Here is a 16637-nt window from a genome sequence, read left to right as displayed (position 1 = left end):
AGAGTGATTGGTTCTGTGAAATATTGGTTCACAGAAATATTAGGCCAGGGTGCCTGGGGTCTTTCTGTCTGTGGGTATGCAACTGTGGTCACAGGTCTTTTACGTGTGGCTTTAGGATCCAGGTTTTCCACTGAGGTCAGATTAGGTATTGATGAGGCTAGAATCTTAGTTTCAAGAAGTTCTGTTCTTCAAGCTGGCATGGTCTTTGTGCTGGCAGTATCCTCCCTGGAGTGTTTGCAGTGGCAGCAAGGTTTCGCTGTCTAAGACTGCCTTCATTTTGTGTTGTCCCAAAGCTCTCTTGGGCTCTCCTCCTGCTTTTTAATATTTTTTTTCTCCAGTTGCTTCTTCTAATATACTGTTGAAACTTTCCATGGTGTTTTTGATTGTAGGTATATAACTTTTGATTTCTTTCTTATTTTTGCATAGGTTGTTCATTTTCTCAACCACCCCATGTATAAACTGTACAACTATTACTCTTATTTCTTTTTCTGTCATGTTGTATGCTTCCCTTTCATTTATTTTGTCAGCCCATTGGAAGACCTGCAGGATTTAACTGTCCGTACCTCTCACTCACACACATCCACACACTCCTCTATTGCTCCCTCACTCCCTCACACACTTTTCCTCCCTACCTTCTTTCCGGTTGCCATCTTGGATCCCAGGAGCTGTATATTTTTAAGTAAAAGCAGTCTCCCACTCTAAAATGTAGATGAGGCAGAAAATATGAGGAGCTATTTTTCTGAAAGTGGAATCTGCCTTTCTTCATCTTATATCTCACCCAGTTCCACTGTTTCCAAAGAATTCATGAATGTATTATTTTTTAAACTGAAGGGCTCTTACTTAAATTTTAGGATAAATGATTGCTAATGAACCAAACTAGCTTTATAAATCCCGTCAAATCTCACAGTTTTAAATCCAAGGAAGCAAGAATGGTTATGCATCTCAAGTGAAACAGTGGAGAGGAAATACTTTTAAAATGCATAATGTATGAATATAATTGGGCAATAAATGGAGGCACTCTACAGCAAGTGACACAAGACTAAAGGAGCCATTACTAAGTAGAAAATTGGAGATACTTTTCTACTAGTTAATTTAAAAACTTGACAATAAAATTTTGCTCATTTTTTGTGGATATCCCAGTTGAAATTTTTTAGATTCTAAGTGTCAAATAAAGATTTTCCAGGTAGCATGCATATATCACTTTGCTTTAAGAGTTTAATAAAGTTGCCTTTGTAGCTTGAAAGCCTCAGATACAAATCCTTTCCTTATTAAGCCACTGATTATTATCTTTGTGTAGTTTCCTGACTCAGTTCCAATTTTGTTTTAACTTGTTTATAATTCTGTAAGACACTGTGAGCTTTTTAAATTGATCATTTCATCTGAATTTCTAATTTCACCTGTATAAAAGTAAATATGTCACATATTTCAGGCTTGTAATGATAACTAAGGCAAACCACCTCGCTTTTGAATTCAAAATGTCCCCCAGTGTCTCACTCTTCTGTTGGGCTACATATAATAAAGTCTCTAAGCATAATGGACATTTTTTTTCTCTACAAATACAGTGTCATAGTTTAAACACTTCCTTTACAAAAGTTAATACAACTTTTGTTTTAACAAAATAATACTTTTTTAGCAGTTTTATTAAATTTAACAAGGAACCGTCTTCTTGCATTTCAATTTGATGACAGGGATTGCATTTGGAAAAATTATTTGATTAGAGAGTAATCATCATTATTAGATTAGAGAGAATTAAATTACAATTACTAAAAATTACAGGTAATTACATTATAGCTTAATTTCAAAGCTAAACTCATCCTCCTCCCCCCACAAAAACATTTTATCAATGTGCTTAATTATGCCTGTATATCTATTAATGTGATACATAATAATGGCTTTGATCATTTGAAAGCCAAAAGTATGTAATTGAACAATTATTACAGCCACACTGCCTGAAGGCACTATTTGTCAAGAGAGTTATATGATGGCCAATTATATCCACTCAACCTTGAAGGATAATTCTCTCTTCTGATGGGAACAAATTACCATTACACTTCTCTTCTCCCCCCAAAAAAAGTTTAAATGTTGGCTTTTGCAATATAAATGTTCTAAAATGAACACTTTTTTAGTGTCTGACTTGCTTTGTTCTAAATCAAAATGTGTAATATACACATTTATCAGAATATCTCACATTAATTTTCAAAGAATATTAAAATTAAACCTCAGCCCTCAAGAACATAGATAACAATGTAAGAAATAGGAGTAAAGTTTTGAGTTCTTAAAATAGTAGTCCAAAAACTCCTAGCCTTGAATTATTCATTTTTCTCAATCAGAGTAGCTACTTTGCTTTAATATACAGATTAAATATCTGGTTTCCTGGCTCAGAAGAGATTATTAACAAACCAAGAAGATACTGAAGGAAGATCTTAAAGCCACTTATAATTGTGGCAGTTGAAGTAAAGACTCAAAATGTGACTTTAAGGAAGGGAATAGAATAACTAAAAGAGCGTCATGAACTTTATTCTTACATACTACAATAAAATATGATCTTGCCCTAGGCAGTTTGGCTCAGTGGATAGTGTGTTGGTCTGTGGATTGAAGGGTCCTGAGTTCAATTTCAGTCAAGGGCATGTACCTCAGTTTCAGGCTCCTCCCTGGCCCAGGTCCTGGTCAGGGCGTGTGCAAGAGGCAACCAATTGATGTTTCTCTCACTTTGATGTTTCTCTCTGTCTTTCCCTCTCCACCACTCTCCATAGAAATCAATGGAAAAAAAATAGCCTCAGATGAGGTTTTTAAAAAAGGATTATCTTAATGTTCATCTTTAGTTATCAAAAAATGGTTAGATTATGTCCAGTGTCCTTCTTATAATACCTGGGATTATAATAGACTATTGGTGATCATAATTTTATTATCCTGAAATCTAGTTACTCACCTCCCTCATTTAAGCCAACTAAAGATTATTCTATATTTATGACATAAAATAAGATTTAAGATTCCAGAAATAAGAGTGCTTTGTTGTAATGTTATTAAGCTACACTTTCTTACCTAGGTATTTTGTTTTAAAAATAAGAGTTTAGAATTTTAAATATTTGATGGATTTATTTAATAATTTCTGGTTTGCAAATGTGTTCTGTATCTTGGAACCTGTCCACTTGTCTCTGAGGTTTGGGGAACAATTTAGAACAGAATTTGACAATATATTTTATATCAGGGATTTTTGATTTGTGTTCTTTTGGTCTTCCTGATGCTAGGAATGAAAATTAGAAACACACAATGCTCTTTGATGTGTGGTATATGGTTGGGAAATATTAAATTGGTTCTTTTAAAAACAATATTTCCAATAAATCTGATTAATTTAAGCCATAAAAAGAGAGAAACAAAACAAGCAAACAGAAAAAATAATCCCCACTGAGAGAAAGTTCATGGGATTGTTCATTATCATAGGTATGCTTTCAAACCTTGAATTTCTTGTAAGAGTCTTTTCATGAGGTTACAATATTAAAGGAAGTAAAAAAGAGCAGACTGTGATTATATATATATATATAATCGCTGACTTTTTAAATTGGAAGTTGACAAACTTTCTTGTTCTCCATCAGTATCTGCTCTGTCCAAAAAAAACTCAATTTATTTTCTGTTAGCCTGACTCATTCTTCTTTATCTTATTTCACCAGTCCATCTGAACCTGTCACCAGGAGTTTTAAGTAGCCTTTTCTGTCTAACAAAACCATGGTTCTTTCTTCAATATTATTTCTTTCTGCTTTCTTTCTTTATTCAAGTGCACTCTGGAGTCACATGGGAAACTGCTAATGAGATGTAAACACCTGTGTGAAAAACTCTTTCTCACCTAGCATAACAGATTAATCAGGTACATTTTCTAAGGCTTCACTGAGCAAGTGATTTTGACATCTTCTGAGTAACTCAAAGCAAAGAAAAACACTCAGTATTGATTGATGGAAATATCCTGGACTGTGAATCAGAAGTCCTGACTGACCAGTAACATATTACTTTGGGTAAATCTCTTAATCTCTGTACATCAGATACTTTGTATATAAATTGGGATTTTTAAATAGACAGCTCCTTTTAAACTCTGAAATGCTATGGATGTGATGACAAATTATGGGTTGATGTATTTCCCTATGTTATCCATTTTGTTTTCATTAATCACTTACTATTAGTAAATATAAACAATGGTTAAATTTCAAATTAGCAACCATTGTAAAAAATTAACAGAAAAAAATAACTTTTATTTAGTTTCTCAGCCCAACATCATTATACCTCAAGGAATTCATAGTATATCTAAATGCTAACTACCATCTGAAAAGAGTCATTCCTACTCAACATTCAATCTTTTTCTAATTCAGTAACATTGTGCAAGAAGACTGGGTTTTGAGTTAATAAAAGCTTGTGGTCACACTTGAGAAGAAACAGCCTGAGCATTATAAGATTAATTCCTATCCCTTCTTATAGTTTAATTCTTGCAACCAATCAGAGCAAATGCATTTTTTCTACTGTTAATACCTCACAAAAAGTAAATTAGCAATTTAGAAGTGAGCAAAATAAAGTTGCCATGAAGTTCTGCAACCAGATTAACCAAGAAAATGTGCACAAATGAATTTTTGAGAAAAAATGAATAAGCTTTTGGATAATGCAGGTCACTGCATTGAAAATGTGGAGGTTAATAGAATAAAAAAAAAGTATTGGGTATTCATATGCAACCCTCTTTTTTGGTACATTTTTACCACTTAAGGAAAATGGTCACTCAGGAAAATGTCAGATGTAATTTGTCACCACTTATCATTTAAAAAATAGTAACTGCTGCTTTTTAGAGATAAAAGGCAGCCTTCTTAGTTTTCTAGGCAAGTCAAGTAAATATAAGCAAATATGCACTGAAAATCAAACTTTATTCCTGACTTCTTCTTAATTATATTTAACTAGAGGCCCGGTGCATGAATTCATGCACCAGTGGGGTCCCTCGGCCTGGCCTGCAGGATCAGGCCAAAAACCAGCTCTCTGACATTCCCCAAGGGATCCCAGATTGTGAGAGGTTGCAGGCCATGTCAAGGGACCCCACTGTTGCACCATCAGGGCCGAGGAGGGACATGGGAGATTGGCCAGCCAAGGAGGGATTCTAGGATGGCTCCAGAGCTTGTCTGACCCATCTCATTCAGTCCCAATTGGCCTGACCCCAGCAGCAAGGTAACTTACCAGTTTGATCATCTGTAACCTGATGGTCATTGCACATCATAGCGAGTGGTTGAGGGTCTTAGCCTATCATTAGTATATTATGCTTTGACTGGTTGAACAAACAACCTGATGACTGGACACTTAGCATATTAGGCTTTCATTATATAGGATATTCACAAAGTTCTTATTAGTGACTGCACTAGCTGTTTTGGAAGGTACAAAGATAATTCAGTCCTGGTTCACACCTTAAGACTGCCTACAATCTTATTTGCTTTTGACTCTGGAGAAAAAACTAAGTGATTAAGAGTGTTTAACTTGCTGATTAGATTATTATAAAACACCTCTTTCTATAAAGATATTGTCATCTACAAAAAGAACAGTGCCACTATAAATAATTTTTTTTGTATTTTTAATCCCCCCCATTTTTTAAATTAAGGTATTATATGTGTACATATCTTATTCTTGTCTTCCACCCCACTTCCATACATGTCCTCATTCCCTAGTAATTTGTGTCCATTGGTTATGCTTATATTATATGCATGCATACAAGTCCTTCTGTTGATCTCTTATCTTCCCGACTTCTCCCTAACCTTCCTGCTGTAATTTGACAGTCGGTTTGATGCTTTACTGCCTCTGTGTCTATCTTTTTGTTCATCAGTTTGTAAGGTTCTTTATTATCCACAAATGAGTGAGATCATGTGGTATTTTTCTTTAATTGACTGGTTTATTTCACTTAGTATAATGTTCTCCAGTTGCATCCAGATTGCTGCAAATGGTAAGAATTCCTTCTTCTTATGGCAGCATAGTATTCCATTGTGTAGATGTATCATAGTTTTGTGATCCAGTCATCTGCTGATGGGCACCTAGGCTGCTTCCAAATCTTAGCTATGGAAAACTATGCTGCTATGAACATAGGGGTGCATATATCCTTTCTGGTTGGTGTTTCTAGTTTCTAAGGATATATTCCTAGGAGAGGGGTTCCTGGGTCAAATGGGAGTTTCATTTTTAGTTTTATGAAGGAACACCATACTGTTCTCCACAGTGGCTGCACCAGTCTGCATTCCCACCAGAAGTGCATGAGGGTTCCTTTTTTTCTGCACACTTGCCAACACTTTTCCTTTGTTGATGTGTTGATTAAAGACATTCTGACAGGTGTGAGAGAGAAAAAAAACAATAAAAAAGAATAAGCAAAACAATCTCACAAGAAAGCATATAAAAATTGATATACAGTATTTTCCGGCATATAAGACTACCCCTAATTTTACAGTTAAAACATAGGTTTAGGCCTATTTTTGCTGTATAAGACTACCCCCCACTTCAAAGAAAAGACTTACTTTGCCATCAAGATCTGCAGGTAATTTTTGTGCAATTTTGGTCTTTTGCCCCCAATTGTCGGTTGACTTTTTTTCGTTTCAAAAGTCATCTTATACGCCGGAAAATACGGGTAATCAACAATCAAACAAACAACAACAAAAGGACAGAAAGAATACCAATTTTTTGGGTAGTTAATACAGAGAAGAGAGAGGTGTGTATGAACTTGGAGCAGGGGATTGGAAATTAGATATATAAGTAGGGTGAAATTTTAAGAGGGGGTAAACAGAAAGAATAAAAAAAATCTAAAGCTGTAAAGGGTAATAGAAACAGGACACCAAAAGGGGAAAAGTTAGAAAGAGAATGATGGCATAAAAATAGAGTTGAGATAGAGCAAAACAATGCTAAAGGAAAGATGAAAATAGAATGTAGAACAGTAATCCCAAAGTAAAATAAATACAAAACAAAATGGCACTTACAAATAAGGTAAAATAGCTGAAACTGGTTTGGCTCAGTGGTAGAGCCTCGGTCTGCGGACTGAAAGATCCGAGATTCAATTCAGGTCAGGGGCATGTACCTTGGTTGCAAGCACATCCCCAGTAGGGGGTGTGCAAGAGGCAGCTGGTTGATGTTTCTCTATCATTGACATTTCTAGCTCTCTATCTCTCTCCCTTCCTCTCTGTAAAAAATTAATACAATATATTTTTTTAAAATAAAAATAAAAATAAGGTAAAATAGTAATAGTAATAATACTGATTGAAAATAAAAATGTAATAATTAAAGAGGTAAAATCAAGTGAAGAAAAAAGAAATAGTTTATTAAGTAAAATATAAAATAAATAAATGTGCAGTAGTTAAGGTCATTCACTTCCTCTATTTTTCTGTTAGGCACACCTGTTTCCCAGTCAGGAAAGTATTGCAGTTCTCTGCATTCCACTTCTCCTCAGTGTATGCCAGTTTTAATTTTTAAGCAGGCGATGTCTTAATTTTTTTTTGTATTCTTTATTTTTTATTATACAAATGTCAATTTGTGATTCAGCCCCTGCATGACAGTGTTTCTGGATTGACTTCCAGGTTTATATGGCCTCTCTAGCCTGTGCTTTGATCCTCCTTCCCCTGTGGCACTCAGTACCAGTTTGTTAAAGTAGGCTGTCCCAGAGCTGGCTCTCAGGTGGTCACTCCATGCTCTGCTCCCCAGGTTCCAGAGAAACAACTTTTCCCTGCAGTCTCCCAGGGTGTCCCCAACTGGATGATACTATGTATTGGGCTTAGTAATCAGAAGCAAGAATTTAAAGAGGAAAAAGCCCAAATGTGCGAACAATGGGGCTGCAGTCAAGTCTGCACAGTCCCCCTTTTCCTCTTGGGTCTAAGCAGCCAGCACACTTTTTAAAATTTTTAGGCTGTCCTTTTGCATCAGATCAAAATGAACCCCCTCCATGTTCACGAATTACATCAGCCCCAACAGCCACGGATTTTTCTCTGCGCAGACTTCCCCTGGTCCTCCAGCTCCCGCAGTGCACACATTTATCTGACCTGCTGGGATCAGAGACCTCACCTTAAAAGGAGATAGATAGATGCACACTATTTTCCATGGCAGTGGCTGATTTTAAAGTAAAATTTTAAAAATAGGTCTTTATACCACCATGAGGGAGTAACAACTTTCTGAATGAAGTTTGATTAAGTTAATAACTATATAAGATACTGTATATAAAACACTGGAAAAACAGTTACCACAGATATTAGAAAACAGAAATCACAGGACTGTGAGCCCTGAGAAAAGGCAAATATCCAAGGTGAGACATGCAATTTATGTTGGCTTTCAGCCTAGCTGTAACTATAGACCATGCCACAGATTTGGAGAAGCCAAATAGACCCCTGAGTTCTCAAAAACACAATAGAGATAATGATTGAAATTAGGAGTGGCTAGAAGTTTTAGGGTATAATTCCAGATAGAAGGAAGCTACAAAGAAAAAGAGTTCCATGCACTAACATAAGGCTCATCTTGGATCTTTGACTTAAATTGATTTTGTATATGCATCTGGAGAAACTGCTAGAGATTGTGAAAGTAATAACTTCCCGGGAAAAACATACTAAGGTCCGGGGAGTGAGATTCAGAAGCACCCAAACTAAGGTTGATCCAGGAATTACTTGTAGGGGCTAAAAACAATGTAATACTTTTCCTCCCACCTTCTAAGTTCTTCTAGTTGGTCTGACGATCAAATAAACATAGAAAGATTAACAGGAGAAAATAAAATTTTAGTATAGGCACAAGAGGAATTCACATTAGCATGAATAATTCCAAAGTCAATGAGGCAGCATTGGGTATACATGACAGTTTGGACAAAGGAGAAGACAGGGAGAAAGGGGTCATAGATTTCAGAGGTGAGAATGGGTGATTTCCAGGTGGTTGAATAAGTACTGAATACACATGTCAGGCAAATTCTTGCCAGGTAACTCAGTGGGACACAGTGGGTATCTAGTTAGCAGGTTCTTACCTGAAGCTCTCCTATTTCCAATTCTAAATTCAAATTAGGTTAAGATGAACATACTAAGATTACTATTGAAGCAAGATTTTCTATTTAAATACTTTACACAAGAAAGAAGAGTCAAAGGTTCTTTCTGAGCTTCTTGTTTCTTAATATAATAAAATTAATATCCCAAAAGGGCAGCTTCAAGGTGATAAAAGTTTTGTCTTCATATTCAAGATCCCAACCTTCAGGGAGAACACACAATGCACTCAGTAGGCACCTCAGGGAAATCGCACATTAATGATAGGAAAAAATGGACTATATTATCAACTACTCTGGGTCTGCCCTAGTGAAAATGATACTTAAAAGGATCAAATTTATTTTCAAGTAATTAATCTGCCTACCACAACAAAGTCTAACATTCTTTGAATACACCAAATTCTGAATCTCCCAAATGTAAACTTTAAGATGTTTATAATCCAATAAAGATTAGTGGACATGAGAAGTAAAATGTGAATCATAGGCAGGAGAAAACTCAGTAACTACAAACATACCCAGAAATGGCAGAGTTTCTGTTATTAGCAGACAAGATCCTTTAGCCATTTCAAATGTAATCAATATGCGCAAGTATTTGTTGGAAAACACAAATGTAATATAGAAGAAAATAGAATACATAGAACAGATAATTAAGTGAAATTTGTAAAACTTTTAAAAAAGTGTGACCTAGGATATATAATTTTTACTCTGTTGGATTAACAGTGTTGTAGACACTGACACTCCAAGAAGAAAGATAAGTGTATTTGATCACATCACATCACATCACAGTAGAAACTAATAAGAAATAAAGGTACAAACAGAAAAAATGGAAAAAAAAAAGACTGAATAAGTGAATTAAGTATTGGTGATGTTATAAACACTATTAAGTTTTATAATATAGATGTAATTGAATATCAAAAGGAGAGGGAAGACAAAGGTTCTCAGAAATAATAATTGAAGAACATTTTGTGGATTTTATAAAAACTATAAATAAAACCATGGATTCAAAAGCTGCAATGTAAGTAGAGCAAGATAAAAACTAAGAAAACCAAATTAAGATATGTCAAATTCAAATTGCTGAAAATTAGTTATAAAAGATAAACCAACTCTTTAAAAAAAGGAGAAAAGAGATAAATTTTGTAACAAAGAAAGGATGTTAGACTTCCTGTCAGAAACCACGTAAGCTGGACAAAAATAGGAAAGCATCTGTTAAGGGTTGAAAACAAAACAAAACTGAAAAGCTATACTTGTCAAGCTAGTGAGAATTTATTTTTAAAATGGAGGAAAATTAGAGGGTTTTAGAAAAACAAACTCGGAGACATTTTTCATCAGCAGATCATAAACAATGTCACAAAGAACGAAAAATGAGGAATAGAAGTATAGCTAATAAACCAAAAGTGGAAATAAAATAGAATACTAAAAATATGCAATTAATAAAAAATAAGGCAGGATAAAAACAATAACTGGTCAAAGAAAGAATGGGGAAATAAGAAGCCAATAGATTTAAACCAACTCTTTCAATAAATACATGCACAAGTAAATTTTCAGCAAAAATACTAAGATCATGAGATTAAATAAAGAAGAAACAGTTTAAATATAAAAGAATTATAGGTTAAAAGCAAAAGGATAAAAAATATATTCTACACAAATACTAATCATAAGAAACTTGAAGTGGCTATGTTAATATCAAACATTATAGACTTCAGAATAAGGATTATTTATAGAAATAAAGAGGAATATTTCATAATTATAAAGTAGTAATTTCATCAATGAGTTAGAAATACTCCTAAAGATCATTTAACTAATACATAAAATAATAATGCATGAAGCAAAACTTGTCAGTATAAAAAGAAAAAATAAAAAAAAAAACATTCTTGAAAAAAAAAATTAAAATCATTGGAAATGAGTGACAAGTGTTACCAGACTTTTGCAATAATTGAGTAAAGGATGAAGGAGCAAAATAAGGTAGCAACAGTGGCAGAGGGAATAATAATCAGAGGCATGATTTTGGCGATTTAATGGAGGAAATATGGTGTTAAGAATATCTAACATGGTTTTAGATCTCTGCTTTCCCAAATACTTCTTTAGTGTGGAATCATGGAGTAGGTCCTTTAACAGCTCATAGTCTTGGTTTTCTTGCTTGTAAAAAACCTGTAAATTATTGTATTTTAGGCAATGATAAGAAATATAACATAGTTACATAACCTTTATTTGCTATAAGGTAAATTCTATTATTATACTTACTTATTCAAACAGTGAAAACATGGTTGAGAAGGTAATTATCACTTTTAAGGTCAAGCAACCACTACAATGAAAAATTAGAATTCAAAATCAGGTAATTGGTGTCCTCCATGTAAAGGTGTTGACTAGAATAAAGTGCAGACATGTTATGTCAGATTATGGAATAACAACAAAAACAGTGATTGCCGGGGTGTTTCTCAGCATCTAGAAGGGTTTAGTAATCTGCAGAAGGGGCTGCATATAAATTAATAAAGAGAATATACAAGAAATATAAATTTGGAACGCATTTTGGGGAGCCAGAGGAGACCTAGCTTCAGTAACCAAGTTCCCTGAATCTCTGGACCCCTAGCTTTTTATTAACACAAATTGCCCTTAAGCAAAGCAGATATTCATATCAAAGACAAGGTTTGGTATACATAGGCCTTGTGATGTTGGAGGAACTTCCCTCAGCTGTTCAAGTAGCAGGCAATAATATATGCAGATTTTCAGCTTTTTGAAAATGCTTTCAGCCACTCTAGCAAGCAATAATATGATTCAGGTCTGCTGAATATAGAAGCCCATCAACCCTTTGAGGACTTCTTGTATTTATTATGGCATGCTGGAATTAGCTCCCAGCAAATAATAACATCTAACACTTAAACAGTACTTACCATGTTTTCCATACTTTTTATATTTATATATTCTTACTAGAGGCCCAATGCACAAAATTCATGCATGGGGGATTAGTGGTGTGTGTTCCTCTGCCCATCCTGCACCCTATCCAATTTGGGACCCCTCAGGGATGTCCTACTGCCCGTTTAGTCTCTCTCACAATCCAGGATTTCTAGGTGTCAATCACTTGCCTGCCTGCCAGCCAGATTGCCCCCAACTGCCAGCCTGATCACCAACTAACCACTCCCCTGCCAACCTGATTGATGCCTAATGCTCCCCTGCAGGCCCGATTGCCCCTAACTGCCCTCCCCTGCCGACATGGTCATCCTCAACTTCCTTCCCATGCAGGCCTGGTTGCCCCCAACTGTCCTCCTCTTCTGGCCCTATCTCCCCTAACTTCCCTCCCCTGCAGGCCTGGTTTCCTCCAACTGTCCTTTCCTGCAGACCTGGTTCTCCCCAACTGCCTTCCCCTGAAGACCTGGTCACTCCCAACAGCCCTCCCTTGCTGACCTGATCATCCTCAACTACTCTCCCCTGCTGGCCATCTTGTGGTAGCCATCTTTGACCACATGTGTGCAGCCATCTTGTGTGTTAGAGTGATGGTCAATTTGCATATTACATCTTTATTATATAAGATTTACATATAAATTTCTCAACTCATATTACACAATGATTCTTATTTTTTATGTACACAAGAATTCACAATACATATTCTGCTTGGACTTTTTTGCCTTTCCTCTTGCCAAATTTTAACAGAATGCCTTCTAAAACTGTCTACAGGTTAATTAAAACAACTCTTATTAATGTCATGTTTATAAATAAACCTTTGGTGAAATAAGTAGCCTCCAGCTTTGGAAACGATCACAATTAAGGCTGTTAATACTCATTAACTGCTTTGAAGATAAAGAACAAGATAAGTTATTAAGTAAATTGTCTTGAATACTCCATAAACTACTATAATCTGTTTCTGATCTAGAAAATTAAGGATGGATTAATTATAAGATCACCAATAAGTGTTACACAAAAGGATTGAAAGTCTCAGTTTTCTTGAAAGTTACTTCAGTTTATATATAATTTCAGAAGGCGTCTCTAAAATTATCTGTGGAAATTGAATGAAAATATCTTAAGGAGATGAAGAATCTTAGTGCAAAGGAGAACAAATATATTTTTTATAGAAAAGTACTATACTTGAATACATCTATTGGTTCTAAGCCCACTTTTATTACTAATTGTGTGAAGTTAGACAGATTACTTAAATTTGATAAATTAAGTAAAAAATTATTTCTTATCTATAAGTACAATTATCTATGAAATGTGTTATTCTGAGATTCAAAATTAGATCTTCCCCCAAAACAATATCTTCTTTATTTTATTTATTTTTTATTCTTTATTGATTAAGGTATTACATATGTCTCCTTTCCCCCATTGCTCCCCTCCCCTTGCAGCACATGCCCTCATCCCTCTTGTGTCTGTGTCCATTGGTTATGCTTATATGCATGCATACAAGTAATTTGGTTGATCTCTACCTCCTCCCTCCACCCTCTCCTGCCTTTCCTCTGAGGTTTTTGACTCTCTGTTCGATGCTTCTCAGTCTCTTGATATATTTTTGTCTTCTTTAAAACCTTCCCATCACTGTTAACAATAACCATTGGTTACTCTGTGCATTTTCTCTTCCCATACAGACATAAATATGTACCTGGTGCCACATTTCTGTTGATTCTTCATTCATGATATTTCTTGACTATATACCTTCTTTTTGTTAATCCCTGACATTACTCTAGAAGTGGCCTCATCATCAATTCAGTAGTCTAACTTATATTTAATCACTCCACTTTCCAATTTAATCTGAACAGCTTCAATGTTAATTATCCCAAATCACCATTTGGTCATAAACCTGATTCAAAATCTTTAAAATGTACTGGTTTCCTCCAGTATAAGTTGAAACACTCTGGCACAAATTAATAACCTTTTCTCTTAATACACCTGTTCACAAATCATTATTTCAATACATAATCCAGGCAAAATTATAAATCAAGTCAAGATCAATTGCATTATTCTTACTGTCCAATCAGCCACTTTATAATATTAATCTCAGTCAGGGTTGGGATCAGGAATTACAACAGGTGTCAATCTCTAATTCTTCCTCTAGGTTATCTACCCCTTTTTCTTAAACTCCAGTTCTGATCTCACCTCTTTGATGTGCCTAAATCACTCAAGATTTTTCTCCCTTTTGCACACCATCACTAACTCTCAGAATGGATTTGCCAAAATATCAATGCAGTTATGTGATTAATTTTATGTCCTTGTTTTCACTATCCATAGAAACTGTGTCAAACTTTACCTTTCTCATCAAGTTCCATTCACTCAATATTAATACATGATTTTCCTCCTAACACAGAAAATAGAAAAATGAATTTACTCAATATTGTTTACCTTCATCTTTTAGACTACATTTTTTTATTCATCAGTCCCTCAGATATATTTCTTTTTTTTTAACTTGCATTCATCCCCTCTGACCTTTTGGTTCCATTTCCATCAATAAGCACCACTCTTTTATATCCTTAAAAATATATATATTTCAGAGAGGGAAGGAAAGGGAGAGAGAGATAAAAACATCAGTTATGAGAGATAATCATTGATTGGCTTTCTACTGCATGCCCCACACTGGGGATGGAGCCTGCAATCCAGGCATGTGCTTGACCAGGAATTGAACCATGACCACCTGCTTCATAGGTCCATGCTCAACCCCCTAGCCATGCTGGCCAGGCAATTTAACCTTTTTTATCAGCCTGTATACATACATTAATCTCTCCTATCCTAAAACAAACAAATGCAACACTTATACATGCACACAAAAACACACTACCTGTTGTAAAAAGGCACTCTCAAAATTTTTGAAACTGAAATTTTAGATTTAAAAGTGAAATTTAAAGGATGTATGCTAACATTTACCAACATTTTAAACATCCATACCTGATAGCCTAGTAAATCATCACTTTGGCAAGTTTTTCCTGTAGAAATACCCATACAGGTGCCAGAGCAGTTAGGCTAGCTTGATTCTAATTTTTTTGCTAAGGCCTTAGTAGGAAAAAGTTTGAATGAATTATATTTTATTAATAACTAGAGGCCTGGTACATGGAATTCATGCATGGGGTGAAGGGGTGGTGGTGTCTGTTTCTCAGCTGAGCCTGCACCCTCCAATCTGGGACATCCCTCTCACAATCCAGGACTGCTGGCTCCCAACTGCTCACCTGCCTGCCTTCCTGGTTGGCCCTAACTGCTTCGGACTCTCAGCCTGATCACTCCCTAAACACTGCTCTGCCAGCCTGATTGATGTCTAACTGCTCCCCTGCCATCCTGTTTGCCCCCAACTTCCCTCCTCTGCCAGCCTGGTCACCCCTAACTGCTCTCCCCTGCAGGCTTGATCACTCCTAACTGCCCTCGCTTGCAGGCCTGCTCCTTCCCAACTGCCCTCCCCTGCTGGCCATCTTGTGGTGGCCATCTTGTGTCCACATGGGGGCAGAATGTTTGACCACAATGAGGGCAACCATCTTGTGTGTTGGAGTGATGGTCAATCTGCATATTATTCTTTTATTAGATAGGATAGAGGCCTGGTGCACAGGTGGGGGCCAGCTGTTTTGCCCTGAAGGGTGTTCTGGATCAACATGGGGGTTCCCATGGGGCATAGGGTCGCCTAGGCAAGGGGCCAGTGGTGGTTTGCAGGCTGATCATGCCCCCTTGTGACCCCAGCAGAGGCCCTGGTATCTGGGATTTATTTACCTTCTATAATTGAAACTTTGTAGCCTGGAGCAGAGCCTCCTGCTCACTCCGGTTGGCTGACAGCCATTTCTAATGGGACTTATGTACCTTATATAATTGAAACTTTGTAGCCTTAAGCAGAGGCCTGGGCCAGCCAGGGTGTGTGGAAAGCTTTGTTTCCTCCCTTGCCAGAGGCAACCCTACCCTGCTCTCTCCAGCTCCATGGCTGCTGCCATTTTTCTTGGGATTTATCTTTTATAATTAAAACTTTGTAGCCTTGAATGAAGGCCTGGGCTGGCCAGGGTGTGGAAAGCTTGGCTTCCTCCATTGCTGGGTAAACTCAAGCCTCTCAACTGTTCTCTGTGGCTGCAGCCAGCTTGGTTGGGGTTGGTTTGCATACTCACTCTGGTTGGTGGGCGTGGCTTGAGAGGAGTGATGGTTAATTTGCATATTACTCTTTTATTTGGTAGGATATGGAATACTATGTAAATAAAAAATGCAGTATTTGCAAGTATATTAATATAGGATGCTCTATAATATATAATATATTAAAATCTCATAATGCTAATAATTCTAATTACACAAAAAATGCATGGAGGCTAGATTGGAGCATGATAAATGGGACTTTCCATTTTCTCTCTTTCTATTTAATTTGTACAATGACTCAAAACCTTATAATAGTTGCCTCTGCATGCATGTATAAATCTTGAAAACATATTTTTCCCAAATTATTTTTTCTATTTCTATATAATTACATAGACTTTTTGAAATATTTTTATTTTTTAAAGTCATTTAAATTAAAAATTCAGTATGACAAAAATGATATCTATAATTCTAGAAACCTAACACAATCATTTGGTACCTCAGATCTGTTCTACAATATGGGAGGAGGTGAGAGAACTATAGCCTACTCCAGGCTTTTGTAAATAAAGTTTCATTAGAACACCAACACAAACATTTGCTTACTGTTTTGTCTGTAGCTGCTTTCACA

Source organism: Pipistrellus kuhlii, unplaced genomic scaffold (genome assembly GCF_014108245.1).
Source record: "Pipistrellus kuhlii isolate mPipKuh1 unplaced genomic scaffold, mPipKuh1.p scaffold_m20_p_19, whole genome shotgun sequence".
Taxonomy (NCBI): domain Eukaryota; kingdom Metazoa; phylum Chordata; class Mammalia; order Chiroptera; family Vespertilionidae; genus Pipistrellus; species Pipistrellus kuhlii.
Note: the sequence above shows the minus strand (reverse complement) of the source record.